The sequence below is a fragment of the Tachyglossus aculeatus genome, chromosome 2 (assembly GCF_015852505.1).
Source record: "Tachyglossus aculeatus isolate mTacAcu1 chromosome 2, mTacAcu1.pri, whole genome shotgun sequence".
In the NCBI taxonomy this organism is placed as follows: domain Eukaryota; kingdom Metazoa; phylum Chordata; class Mammalia; order Monotremata; family Tachyglossidae; genus Tachyglossus; species Tachyglossus aculeatus.
In genome coordinates, this window is record NC_052067.1 from 98820657 (window position 1) to 98834630 (window position 13974).

Sequence of the window (13974 nt, forward strand, 5' to 3'; positions counted from 1 at the left end):
AAAGTTCTTTGGTTTCAAGCTACCTAAAACAGCATTTTGTAGTTTAAGCTCTTGACGAGATTCGTGCAACAGAACGCAGTTGTTGTCATCTTCATATAACATGTCATTAACTTTAGAGAAAATTTTTGGCTTTGGGTTAAAAATGGGGGGAAAAGTCCCCAAATCCCCCAGTAAAGCAAGTTTACTTTGAATGAAGTGTGTGCTGAAAATACTAAAATCCCAAACCAATACCTAGGATTTTAAGAGTTGGGGAAAATAGTGAGAGATCATGGCTTAGTGTTATTAGACCATTACACCTTTACAGAAAACCACGTTTCTTTGAAAACTGTGAAATTGATTTAGTGCATCACTTAGGTGCCCTTTGACATTTGAATTTAAAACAAAGTTTGTAGCAGTAGTGGGCTTTTTCTAATGTACAGTATGAATTTTGTGGAAGACTTGCCCATCTCAGATAAGTCCATGTCATTTTTTAGCCAATGGTAATAAAAAGTTGTAGCACACCACACATTTCTTCCCCCTAGATACAATGCTTGGATATTTATTAGTTAACCTGCTGAAAAAGAAGTATTGTTCTTTCTGTTTGTAGATTAGGCAGACTCTTCCCTGTTCTTCATTTCCATTGGCCTTTTGGCCCGTTTTCACTCTTCAGAGGTTAAGCACAGGAAATAAACACGCATTTTGTTTCTTGAGCAAGTCTAGTTAAAGATTTGTTTGGGAAGAAAATTGAAACTTCCTTTCTCCAAATGGCTGGGCACCAAGCCCGATCCAGACCAGATCTTCCAGACCCTTGGGTGTGTTGGAGCTCCAGGAATCTGGGATTTCTTTGCCTGTACCATAACTGTGGGTGGCAGGGGCATCAGGAGAGGAACGAGTTTATCTTCTGGCTTCCTGTGACGAGTTTGCCACCCGAAAGGGTGGAAAGAAAGGGAGGACCGCCGAGGAGAGCGTCGAAATATAAATTCTGTGATAATAACGATAGTTGTGGTCTTTGGTAAGTGCTTACTATGTGCCAAGCACTGTTCTAAGCACTGGGGTAGATACCAGCTAGTCAGGTTGGACACAGTTCCTGTCCCACGTAAGACTCAGTCTAGGTGGAAGGGAGAACAGGTTACTTAGATTGTAAGCCCCACATGGGATAGAGACTGTGTCTAACCTAATTAACCTATACCTACTCCAGTGCTTAGGACAGTGTTTGACGCATAGTAAGCACTCAACAAATACCATAAAAAAATGAATCCCTGTTTTCCAAATGAGGAAGCTGACGCCCAGAGAAGTTAAGTGACTTACCCAAGTCACATAGCAGGCAAGTGCAGTGTCAAGATTAGAACCCAGGTCTTTTGACGCTCAGGCCCGTGCTGTTTCCACTAGGCCTTTTTGCTTCTTGAGTAATACCAAAGCACCGGCAGGACCCAAAGTGAAACCAGTTAAGATACAACTTAAATATAGAAGGTCATTCCAAGCAGGCAAAATGAATATTATTTATTTTAAATTTGATGATGATAATGATGATTGTGGTACTTGTTAAGCACTTACTATGTGCCAAGCACTGTCCTAAGTGCTGGGGTAATAATAATAATGGCATTTATTAAGCGCTTACTATGTGCAAAGCACTGTTCTAAGTGCTGGGGAGGTTACAAGGTGATCAGGTTGTCCCTCGTGGGGCTCACAGTCTTAATCCCCGTTTTACAGGTGAGGGGAACTGAGGCCCAGAGAAGTGAAGTGACTTCCCCAAAGTCACACAGCTGACAGTTGGCAGAGCCGGGATTTGAACCCATGACCTCTGACTCCAAAGCCCGGGCTCTTTCCACTGAGCCACGCTGATACAAGGCTTTTTTTTTTTTTTACGGTATTTGTTTAGTCTTTACTCTGTGCCAAACACTGTTCTAAGTGCTGGGGTAGATACAAGGTTTTTTCACAATATTTGTTTAGTTTTACTATGTGTCAAACACTGTTCTAAGCGCTCGGGCAGGTATAAGTTAATAAGGTCGGACAGAATCCCTGCCCTGCATGGGGCTTGGGCCCATTCTCTGCCCCACATGGGGTTCACAGCCTAAGTAGGAGGGAGTAGAATTTAATCCTCATTTTACAGATGAGGTAATTGAAGTGCAGAGAAGTTGTGACTCACACGAGATCACACAGCAGACACGTAGCAAGGCCAGGATTAGAGCCCAGATCCTCCGGCTACCAGGCCGGTGCCCTTTCCACTAGGCCGCACTGCTTCAAAAAAACTATTTACTGAAAATGTTACAAGTCAGATCTCCATCACTTTTGGTTTTAGAAAGTTCTTGTTTATTACCCTTTGTAATCTAGAGTTTTTCTTCTGCAGCTGCCCGTGATATGTGAAGGAGGGCACATGTCATGCCAGATGAACACCCTGGTATCATCATCATCATCATCAATCGTATTTATTGAGCGCTTACTATGTGCAGAGCACTGTACTAAGCGCTTGGGAAGTACAAATTAGCAACATATAGAGACAGTCCCTACCTAGCAGTGGGCTCACAGTCTAAAAGGGGGAGACAAAACCAAACATACTAACAAAATAAAATAAATAGGTATGTACAAGTAAAATAAATAAATAAATAGAGTAATAAATATGTACAAACATATATACATATATACAGGTGCTGTGGGGAAGGGAAGGAGGTAAGATGGGGGGGCATCAGTTCCCAAACACCCTCAGGGTTAGTTTAGAAAGGTTTCGGGAGAGTTTTGATGTATAGTAGCTTCTTCCCTTCTTGGTTTAATCCTGATGAATCTTGACCCTACCTGAGCAGCATTCGGTTTCCCTCTCTAGTTGGGAAGCAGCGTGAAAGCGGAAAGAGCATGGGTTTGGGAGTCAGAGGACCTGGGTTCTAATCCCAGTTCCACCACCTTTTTTTTATATGGCATTTGTTAAGCGCTTACTATGTGCAAATCACTGTTCTAAGCGCTGGGGGGGATACAGGGTGATCACGTCCCACTTGGGACTCACAGTCGTAATCTCCATTTTACAGATGAGGTAACTGAGGCTCGGAGAAGTTAAGTGACTTGCCCAAGGTCACACAGCAGACATGTGGGGGAGCCGGGATTAGGACCCGTGACCTCTGGCTCCCAAGTCCGTGCTCTTTCCACTGAGCCACGCAGCCACTTGTCTGCTGTGCGTGACCTTGGGCAGATGATTTCATTTCTCTAGGCCTCGGTTTCCTCAACTGTAAAACGGGGATTAAATACCAGCTCTCCCTCCTAATTAGACTGTGAGCCCCATTTTGGGTAGGGACTGTCTCTATATGTTGCCAGCTTGTACTTCCCAAGCGCTTAGTACAGTGCTCTGCACACAGTAAGCGCTCAATAAATACGATTGATTGATGTGGGACCAGGACTCTGTCCGACCTGACTAATTTAGTCTACACCAGTGCTCAGCACAGGGCTGGAACATAGTAAGCGCTGAACAAATACCATTTAAAAGAAAAAAGTTTCCCTGGTTGCCATCTGGGATGACAAAAAAAAACAGACAGAAATATCCTTTTGGATGTGGCCTCTGTGCAAATTTATGTGTTAAATGATTGACAAGTAACCATGAAATGAAGGCTTGAAGCCCCGAGAACCGGATAACTAATCAAACTAACCAAATTAGAGGCTTTAAGTTTTATATGTAGCATAGATACATTGTTCTGCATACATTAAGCCCTCAGTAAATATCATCGATTGATTAATGTGTACAGACTGAGGCAAACTAAAAGTTGGAAATATTGGCAAGTCACTAGTTTGTGCCCTGCCTTTCTACCTGTTCTTAGAAATTTCTGTACTTCTGGAAGTTGAGCAACTTTCCTAGAAGTTCCTTTTTTTTCCTCTCACAGAAGATTACATGTTCAAAGCTGCTTTGGAAAACCGCTTTTATAATGTAAGATCAGTTTAATTCTCTGTGCACCTCAAACTGTTTACTTGAATTTGATGCCTGCAAATTTAAATTGCGTTGCATTTTTCTGGGTGAGGTAATAGGATTGTCAGCCAGCGTATCTTCACTGCTTTTTCTCCCTGAGCATGCTAATTTTCGTTATTGTGCAAAGACACGTCAGTGTTACGAGTGACAGTCTTCCCATGAGCAGTGAACCAGTGGTATTTATTGAGCGCTTACCGTGTGCAGAGCACTGTACCAAGCACGTCGAGAGTACAGCGCAACAGAGTTGGTAGAGACGTTCCCTGCCCACAACGAGCTTACAGTCATTGTTATCCTTTGGGGGTTTGAATCTCCCAGCTGCTCAACATTTTGCATCAGTGTCTTGGATTTGCACCCAGTTTTCATGTGAAACTACCTCCAGTGTGATTCGTTCCAGTCAGGGCTCTCCCCAGAAACCGCAGCCTGACATTTGTGTTTGTTCAAGGTCTCCCTATCTTGGCTTAGCAATTATTCCTCCCCTAAGGAATAGCTGACTGGTTAGACTTCCTTCAGGAACAATGGTATGACTGGGTGTGGGGGACTGAAAAACTTTTAATGCCAAGAATCTTTAAGTTAGGTGAAAGGGCTTCTGGGGGTCAGAGAACCGTGCATGTAAATATGCATTTGGAAAAAGTGATCACATGCGTTCAGTTTTTAAGGAAGTCCTTTTGCTTGAAGTGCAGTAATTCTGATCAGGAATTGAGTGGATTGTATTTTGCCAGAACCCCAGTGCAAAGTATCTCTGAGGGGCTTGCATTTGTTACCGTTCCCTAGGTGCCCCTCATCATTATGAGAAGCAGCGTGGCTTAGTGGAAAGAGCCTGGGCTTGGGAATCTGAGGTCGTGGGTTTTAATCATCATCATCATCATCAATCGTATTTATTGAGCACTTACTGTGTGCAGAGCACTACTAAGCGCTTGGGAAGTACAAGTTGGCAACATATAGAGACAGTCCCTACCCAACAGTGGGCTCACAGTCTAAAAGGGGGAGACAGAGAACAAAACCAAACATACTACAGAATAAAATAAATAGAATAGATATGTACAAGGAAAATAAATAGAGTAACAATTATGTACAAACATATACATATAAACAGGTGCTGTGGGGAAGGGAAGGAGGTAAAATGAGGGGGATGGAGGGGGGGTGAGGGGGAGAGGAAGGAAGGGGCTCAGTCTGGGAAGGCCTCCTGGAGGAGGTGAGCTTCTCAGTAGGGCCCTGAAGGGAGGAAGAGAGCTAGCTTGGCGGATGGGCAGAGGGAGGGCATTCCAGGCCCGGGGGATGACGTGGGCCGGGGCTCGATGGCGGGACAGGCGAGAACGAGGTACAGTGAGGAGATTAGCGGCAGAGGAGCTGCGGGTGTGGGCTGGGCTGTAGAAGGAGAGAAGGGAGGTGAGGTAGGAGGGAGCGAGGTGATGGGCAGCCTTGAAGCCCAGGGTGAGGAGCTTCTGCCTGATGCGCAGATTGATTGGTAGCCACTGGAGATTTTTGAGGAGGGGAGTGATATGCCCAGAGCGTTTCTGGACAAAGACAATCCGGGCAGCAACATGAAGTATGGATTGAAGTGGGGAGAGACATGAGGATGGGAGATCAGAGAGAAGGCTAATGCAGTAGTCCAGACGGGATAGGATGGGAGCTTGAACGAGCAGGGTAGCAGTGTGGATGGAGAGGAAAGGGCCGATCTTGGTAATGTTGCGGAGCTGAGACTGGCAGGTTTTGGTGACGGCTTGGATGTGAGGGGCGAACGAGAGAGCGGAGTCGAGGATGACCCCAAGGTTGCGGGCTTGTGAGACGGGAAGGATGGTAGTGCCGTCAACAGAGATGGGAAAGTCAGGGAGAGGGCAGGGTTTGGGAGGGAAGACAAGGAGTTCAGTCTTGGACATGTTGAGTTTGAGGTGGTGGGCAGACATCCAGATGGAGATGTCCTGAAGGCAGGAGGAGATGCGAGCCTGGAGAGAGGGGGAGAGAGCAGGGGCAGAGATGTAGATCTGGGTGTCATCAGCGTAGAGATGATAGTTGAAGCCGTGGGAGCAAATGAGGTCACCAAGGGAGTGTGTGTAGATCGAGAACAGAAGGGGACCAAGCACTGAACCTTGGGGAACCCCCGCAGTAAGGGGATGGGAGGGGGAGGAGGAGCCTGCTAAAGAGACTGAGAATGAACGACCGGAGAGATAAGGACGGAGTCTGTGAAGCCAAGGTCTGCCACGTGTCAGCAGTGTGACTTTGGGCAAGGCACTTAACTTCTAGGTGCCTCGGTTACCTCATCTGTAAAATGGGGATTAAGACTGTGTGCCCCACGTGGGACACAAGTGCTGTGGGGCGGGGAGGGGGGTAGAGCAAAGGGAATGAGTCGGGGCTTTGGTGGGGAAAGAGAACAGAGGAAAAGGGGGGCTTAGTCTGGGAAGACCTCTTGGAGGACTGACTTTCAGTCAGTCAAGCAATGATATTTATTGAGCGCTCACTATGTGCAGAGCCCTGCACTAAGCACTTGGAAAAAAGTACAATACAACAGAAGTGGTAGCTGCGATCCCTGCCCTCCAGGAAGTCTGTCGGGGAGACGGACATTAAAATAAGTTACAGATAGGGGAAGTAATAATATATAAGGTTATACTTCCCTTATACGATGTATTGAAGCAACTAGATGCTCGGTAAATTCTGTTGCCGCTGCTTGTAAATAGTGAATATGTATAAGTACTCCAGCCTGTAGGCTCGTCCTCTAGACTTGTGGGCAGGAAACCTATCTACCAACTCTGTTGTATTATATTCTTCCATGTGTTTAGTACAGTGCCATGCACACAGCACTCGGTAAATACCATTAACAATGCACTGAGTATAGGTGTAAAACCATAAATGCTGAGGGCAGCTGTTGAATGGGAATGACTTGGAAAAGATTGGGAATGCCTTCTGGAGTGGGTGGGTGGGTTCTCGGTAAGGCCGTGATGATGGGGACAGATGAAGTCTGAGGGGATTGAAGCGGAGAGCAAGGACTACTACAGTGGATCGGAGGTGGGAATATGCAGAGGGAGGCAAGGGGAGAAAGTTCATTTGGGAGGAATGGAACGTGCAGGCTGGTTTTTGGATCGTCCCTGGATTTCTATTATAATAAATGCTTCTCCTGGTTCCAGTTAGCACAGGTGTTCGAAAGTGTGTAAATCACAAAGAAGCCTGTTAAGGTTTTTTACCCTTGTAATTTAGTCTTTATTCTAGCAACAGCTGTTTTCAATAACCTATCTGAATTACCTGTGTTATTTAAACTGCCTCTGTTTAAGAAGATAACTGCAGATTGCTTTTCGGGAGGCCAAAACCGGTGGAGAGTTTTATCATCCTTTTTATTTGGCTTCCTGGACCATAAAGCGCCTGTTTCCTGTAGGTATTTGACAGGAGTGGAGGCTTATGCTTTTGGACCAGGCTTATTTGCCTTTTGAGAGTGTTCCATACTTTCCAAACACTGTCTTGAAATAACTTTTGAAAAGATGATTTCCCCTCCCCGAGGAAAGCCTCCACCAAAAACCCATTCACTTTTCTCTTGCCGGGTCAGCTGGTAACAGTCCTGGATTTGTTATACCCCTGCCTGAGCTACATGTCTTGTTAATGCTGGGGTTACTGAGAATTGAGTCAGGCTGCTACCCTCGGCCTTCTGAGAAGGGGTTGCAAAATGATAGCCCTTAGCTCCAGATCGAAGCTTCCGTAGCCAGCTGACAAGTGGGGATGGGTGATGGGAACCTTTAATAATAATAATAATAATTATTATTATTATAGTATTAAGCACTTACTTTGTGCCGGGCACTGTACTAAGCACTGGGGTAGATAAAAGCAAATTGGGTTGGGCACAGTCCCTCTCCTAAGTAGGGCTCATAGTCCCAATCCCCGTTTTACAGATGAAGTTAACTGAGGCACAGAAAAGTAAAGTGACTCGCCCACTGTCACACAGCAGACAAGTGGCAGAGCCGGGATTAGAACCCATGACCTTCCGACTTCCAGGCTCGTGCTCTAGCCACTACGCCATGCTGCTTCCCTCCAGACTCTATGCTCGTTGTGGTCAGAAAATGCCTCTCATATTGTTATAGTGTACTCTTCCCCGTACTTAGTACAGTGCTCTGCACACGGTGAGTGCTCAATAAGTCCGATTGACTGACTGTGGCAACTTTACATCCTGGTCTACGCGTAGGTATTTTCCTTAGGTAATCTCCCTTGAAAATTCCAGCTGAAAATGGACTTACGGTTTGCATATCCCACAAGTTGTCCTAGAGCTTGTGGGAAGGCTCAGAATTTCTGCAGACTGGAGGGCCTGATTTCATTCGGTTTGGATTTTCTTACCGGTTAACATCTGGAGGCCTCGTCCCCCTCGGCCCTCGTCCCCCTCTCCATCCCCCCCATCTTACCTCCTTCCCTTCCCCACAGCACCTGTATATATGTATATATGTTTGTACATATTTATTACTCTATTTATTTTACTTGTACATATCTATTCTATTTATTTTATTTTGTTAGTATGTTTGGTCTTGTTCTCTGTCTCCCCCTTTTAGACTGTGAGCCCACTGTTGGGTAGGGACTGTCTCTATATGTTGCCAATTTGTACTTCCCAAGCGCTTAGTACAGTGCTCTGCACATAGTAAGCGCTCAATAAATACGATTGATTGATTGGAGGCCTTCCCAGACTGAGCCCCCTTTTTCCTCTCCTCCTCCCCATCCCCCCCGCCCTACCTCCTTCCCCTCCCCACAGCACTTGTATATATGTTTGTACAGATTTATTACTCTATTTATTTTACTTGTACATATTTACTATTCTGTTTATTTTGTTAATGATGTGCATCTAGCTTTACTTCTATTTATTCCGATGACTTGGCACCTGTCCACATGTTTTGTTTTGTTGTCTGTCTCCCCCTTCTAGACTGTGAGCCCGCTGTTGGGTAGGGACCGTCTCTATATGTTGCCAACTTGGACTTCCCAAGCACTTAGTACAGTGCTCTGCACATAGTAAGCGCTCAATAAATACGATTGAATGAGTGAATGAATGAATTTGCATCCAGGCAAAAGTTCCTTAAGTTGGCCTAGTACAAAGATCACAGGACCAGGAGGCGGGAGACCTGAGTTCTAATCCCACCTCTGCCATTTGCCTGCTGGGCGACCTGGGGCTAGTCACATAACTGCTCTGGGCCTCACTTTCCTCATATGTAAAATGGAGATTCAGTGCCTATTCTTCCCCCCTTAGACTGTGAACCCCATGCGGGACAGGAACTACATGATCTGATTGTATTTTTTTCTACCCTGGTGCTTAGCACAGTATTTGGCACCTAATGCACATAGTGATAACGATAATAATAATATTAATGGTATTTGTTAAGCGCTTACTATGTGCCAGGCACTGTACTAGGCGCTGGAGTGGATACAAGCAAATCGGGTTGGACACAGTCCCTGTCCTAAGTGGGGCTCATAGTCCCAATCCCCATTTTCCAGATGAAGTAACTGAGGCACAGTGAAGCAACTTGCCCAGGGTCACACAGCTGAAAAGAGGTAAAGCCGGGGTTAGAACCCATGACCTTCTGACTCCAAGGCCCCTGGCCATGCTTGACAATTGCCACTATTATTATTAGAACAGGAGAAATATAAGGCCTACCTGGAAGCCATTTTCTTCCTTCCCTCTGGCCGCAAATTTCCAAATGACGAAAATATGGAATTTTAAAATTGATTTCTGCATTGTGACGTTGAACTCGTTTGGATGAGGCCAAAAAATACCTGGGGGAAGCAGTTGGTCCTTACTGTAGCCCTTTGGCGCACTGATCGCTGAACCAGAAGCTGCAGGTGAATTTTTTAGAGGAGCCCAAAGTTGGAGAAGTTCAGGCCTGACCGTGGCCACCTGGCCACAGGCTGGCCTTCTGAATGTCCAGAAGCGGCCCCTTGTTGAATTGTTGACTATCTCCATCGTGCACTCGATCTCTCTCAGCCCAATATTGCCGTCATTCTCTCCCCTCTGCATCATCTATGCTCTTGGACCTGTGACCTTTAGACATTGGATATCCGCCCCAAGCCCACGGTACTTAGGTGCATCTCTTTAAATTATATAGTATAAATTATTCATATTAATGTTTGTCTCCCGCTCTAGACTGTAAGTTCGTTATGAGCAGGGAACTTAGCTAAGGCTGTTATACTGTACTCTCCCAAGCGCTTAGAACAGTGCTGTGCACGTGATTAGTGCTTAGTAAATGCCAGTGATTGAGGGGAGTGTATAGTAAGGACTGCTGATAGACCACGTCTTGTTTTTCTGAAGGGGCATTATTGCAAAAAGGGAGGGAGGGTGCCGGTGCCTAGTAATGTGTTGTTGCCCAAGGGCACTTCCATTCTTGCTTCACAAATGGGGGTGGTGATTACATTTCCAATTAACCCACAAGTCAGTTAACCTAATTAGCGACAGAGTCCTCACCCCCATTAACTCCTTCTTTAGCCATTTAATAACTCAGTTGGGCATGAAGTCATGCTGTCCTTCCACAAGGCCACGATGCGGGAATGGCCCAGGTAGGCCTCGCAGTGCCACGGATGCCGTGCCTAAATATCTCCGCCAACACTCCACCCGCTTTGGAGGCTAGCCCACGGGCCCATCCCGCCCAAGTCTCCACCTTCCTAGCTCCAAGCCACCCAGGGTATTTGACATTTTTTGGTTTGGCTTGGAATTTGGGGTCTGACCTGAGCCCGCCCAGAGCTTTCCGTCAAGTTGCGCGCTTACAGTTGAGGCTCCTAGCTCTGGATCATCGGGGGAAAGATGACGAATGATTATTGAAAGATGACGAATGATTATTCCCGCTCCCACTGGGCAGCAAAACTGTTTGGTTGGAAGCCGGAAGCAGGAGTAGGGGCCCCGATTCAGCAACTGGCTGTCAGTCCCAGGTCCCCAAATCCAGAAGGAGTTTGGAGGTGGCCAGGAGCTACCCTGGGAATTTGCCTTAAGCCCAAAGCAGCCTCCTTAGAGAAGCAGCGTGGCTCAGTGGAAAGAGCTCGGGCTTTGGAATCAGAGGTCATGGGTTCAAATCCCGGCTCTGCCAATTGTCAGCTGTGTGACTTTGGGCGAGTCATTTCACTTCTCTGTGCCTCAGTTACCTCATCTGTCAAATGGGGATGAAGACTGTGAGCCCCCTGTGGGACAGCCTGATCACCTCGTTACCTCCCCTGTGCTTAGAACAGTGCTTTGCACATAGTAAGCGCTTAATAAATGCCATCATCATCATTCTAGTAATCTGGTCTGCTTGGGGTCAATGCCCTGTGTGGGGCCTGGTTTGCGTGGGGTCTGGTGTTTCCTCCTGTTCCGGAGATAGAGTGTAGTAGGGTCGGTTCCAGGGCTCCACAAGGCACCTCTGAAGGTCAGGAGTCTGCGTCAAATCCCAACCTTCCAGAGAGCCTCTGGTTTGGGAATTCTCTCATTAGAGTAGACCCTTCCTCCCTCCCCGGAATGGTTTCCGAGGATCCCAAAACTGCCGTAGTGGGAGAACCTGTCTGGGGGAGGGGTGTCCTTCTGCCCTGCTGACCGGGAGCAGGAACGCCCTCCCAACTGCTGCAGTGGCTGCAGTTTCCTCCACCCCAGCAATAGAGGCCAAAAACCCACTACCAGCCTTTGTGCCGAGCAGCCGCAGAGAAATGGGCTCTAAGGCTTAAGAATGGTTGTGTAGATCCAAAGAATACATCCGGGCCTCCAGGTTCGTCGAATCCCTCCCTGGAGCTGGCTGGGGCGGCACTTCCCAATCCCCACTTCCCCTTTGAGTGAGCAGCGGGCACGAATAGTGAGGGCAAAGGTCTGCAAGACGAGATGCCAACCACATTATTACCAGGCATGCCTCCGTGGCTGTAGGCTGTGTGAACCAGCGTGCCTTTCCCAGGGTGGGCATGAAGTGCATGGCCACGAGAAGCAGCATGGCCTGGGGGGAGACAGAAGAACCTGGGTTCTAATCCTGACTCCTCCACTTGTCTGCTTATGTGACCTTGGGCAATCCACTTCACTTCTCTGGGCCTCAGTTACCTTATCTGTAAAATGGGGATTAAGACAGGGACTGTGTCCAACCTGAATATCGTGTATCTACCCCAGAGCTTAGAACGGTGCCTGGCACGTAATAAGTGCTTAACAAACACGATTAAAAAAAAAAAAGCGTGACCGAACACATCAGATGTTAGTCTCCAGCTCATTTTGCAGGTCACTGGATCTTGTGTAGGGAGAGACTCATTCCTGGGGGGAAAAAAAGCCTATCTACACATTCTGTTTGCTGAAAACTACGGCAAGATTCTTGGGTTATCTCTAGCATATATTTATCTGCAATTTATCTTCCCATTTGCTCAGGAGATGGGAATGTGTCTGTTTATTATTATATTGTACTCTCTCAAGCGCTTAGTACAGTGTTCTGCACACAGTAAGCGCTCAATAAATGCGATTGAGTGGGCGTTCTTAGAAAGGTCAGCGTGCCAGATAGGAATTCTGTGTAATCTGAGAGCCCTATTAGGGCTCTCCTGTTTCTGAGCTAGGATGAAATCCACAGACCGTCTGCCAAAGATTTTAGCATAAGTACTAGCAAGAAGTAAAATTAGAATTCTCCTGTCGTTTCCATTCCTTGTCCATCTTTGATGGGGCCAAACAGCAAAATTTCTACGAGGGGGCAAGAGGCAGCAAGACCCACGGTCTTTCTTCTGACTAGGTGAAGCGAACAAGGGTCTTTGGGCCCCAGCGTTTGTGGGGAAAGAATCTGTAATGGATCACCCCTGGAAGGTGGAGATCTTGAGTTTTAGTCCAGGAGAGCTGGTTTAAGGACTAGAGTTACTGCAACAGGAAGCAGTTCTGCCCTCTCAACCCCATCCCATGGAAGCAAATGATTTGCCTGGGACTGCCAAGTGAATGCCTTGAATCCAAGAAAAGCGGAAGGATTAAGAATGTACTGCAGTGAGATAACAGTTTATCAGTCATATTTATTGAGCGCTCACTAAGTGCTTGGAGAGTACAATATAACGATATAACAGACACATTCCCTACCTGCAGCGAGCTTACAGTCTGGAGGGGAAGACTGACATTCATATAAATAATGACAGGTAAGTATATAAGTGCTGTGGGGCTGGGAAGGGGTGATGAAATGAAGGGAGCAAATCAGGGAGATGCAGAAAAGGAAAAGAGGACGTAGGGAAGGCCTCTTGGAGGAGATGTGCTTTCAGTAGGGCTTTGAAGCGGAGGAGTGTAGTTGTCTGTCGGAATTAAGGAGGGAGGGCGTTCTAGGCCAGAGACAGGACACAGGCGAGAGGTTGGCGGGGAGATAGATGAGATCGAGGTACAGTGAGAAGGTAAGCATTAGAGGAGCAAAGTAGCCTGACTGGGTTGTTGTAGGAGAGTAGCATGTTGATAGGAAGGGGCAAGATGATCGGGTGTTTTAAAGCCAGCGTTTCTGAGGAGTTTCTGTTTGATGCAGAAGTGGATGGGCAACCCCTGGAGGTTCTTGAAGAGAGGGGAAACATGGCCTAAACGCTTTTGTAGAATAATGATCCGGAATGTAGAGTGGACCGGAATGGGGAGAGACAGGAGGCAGGGAGGTCAGCAAGGAGGGTGATGCAGTAACCAAGGCAGCATAGGGTAAGTGATTGGATTAACATGATGGTTGTAGTTTGGATAAAGATGAAAAGGCAGATTTTAGCGATGTTGTAGTTTGTGCTAATTTTTCACGACCTGTCAAAGTACTCTGGGCGAGAGCTACAAATTCAAACCACATCGTGGCAATCCAAACTGCATTTTCAGAAACTTCTGAGGTGTAGGTCAAACTTTCGACTGTGGTTTTGGACCTGGGCTTTTTGAACCAGTCCCAGCCACAGTACCTTAGGGTAGAAATGGTTAGAGCTTGTTAAAGTGAAAGTTTGTTGGCACACCCAGTTCACTCATAATAGTGCATGGCACATGGTAAGCACTTAACAAATGCCATCATTATTATTATTATTATAATGTCAGTCTTTAACCATGCAATGTTTAGGGAATTAGATTATTCTTCCGACTGGAGTTAACATACTATGTGCCTGGTGTCAGCCAAGGGGCATGTAAAGAACTT

General features: G+C 46.5%; 1 protein-coding gene across 2 annotated transcripts in view; it reads left to right on the top strand.

The window, feature by feature from the left end:
• The window catches only part of GOPC (golgi associated PDZ and coiled-coil motif containing), a 64467-nt gene that overhangs the window by 24869 nt on the left and 25624 nt on the right, over positions 1-13974 (top strand). The window lies entirely within an intron of this gene.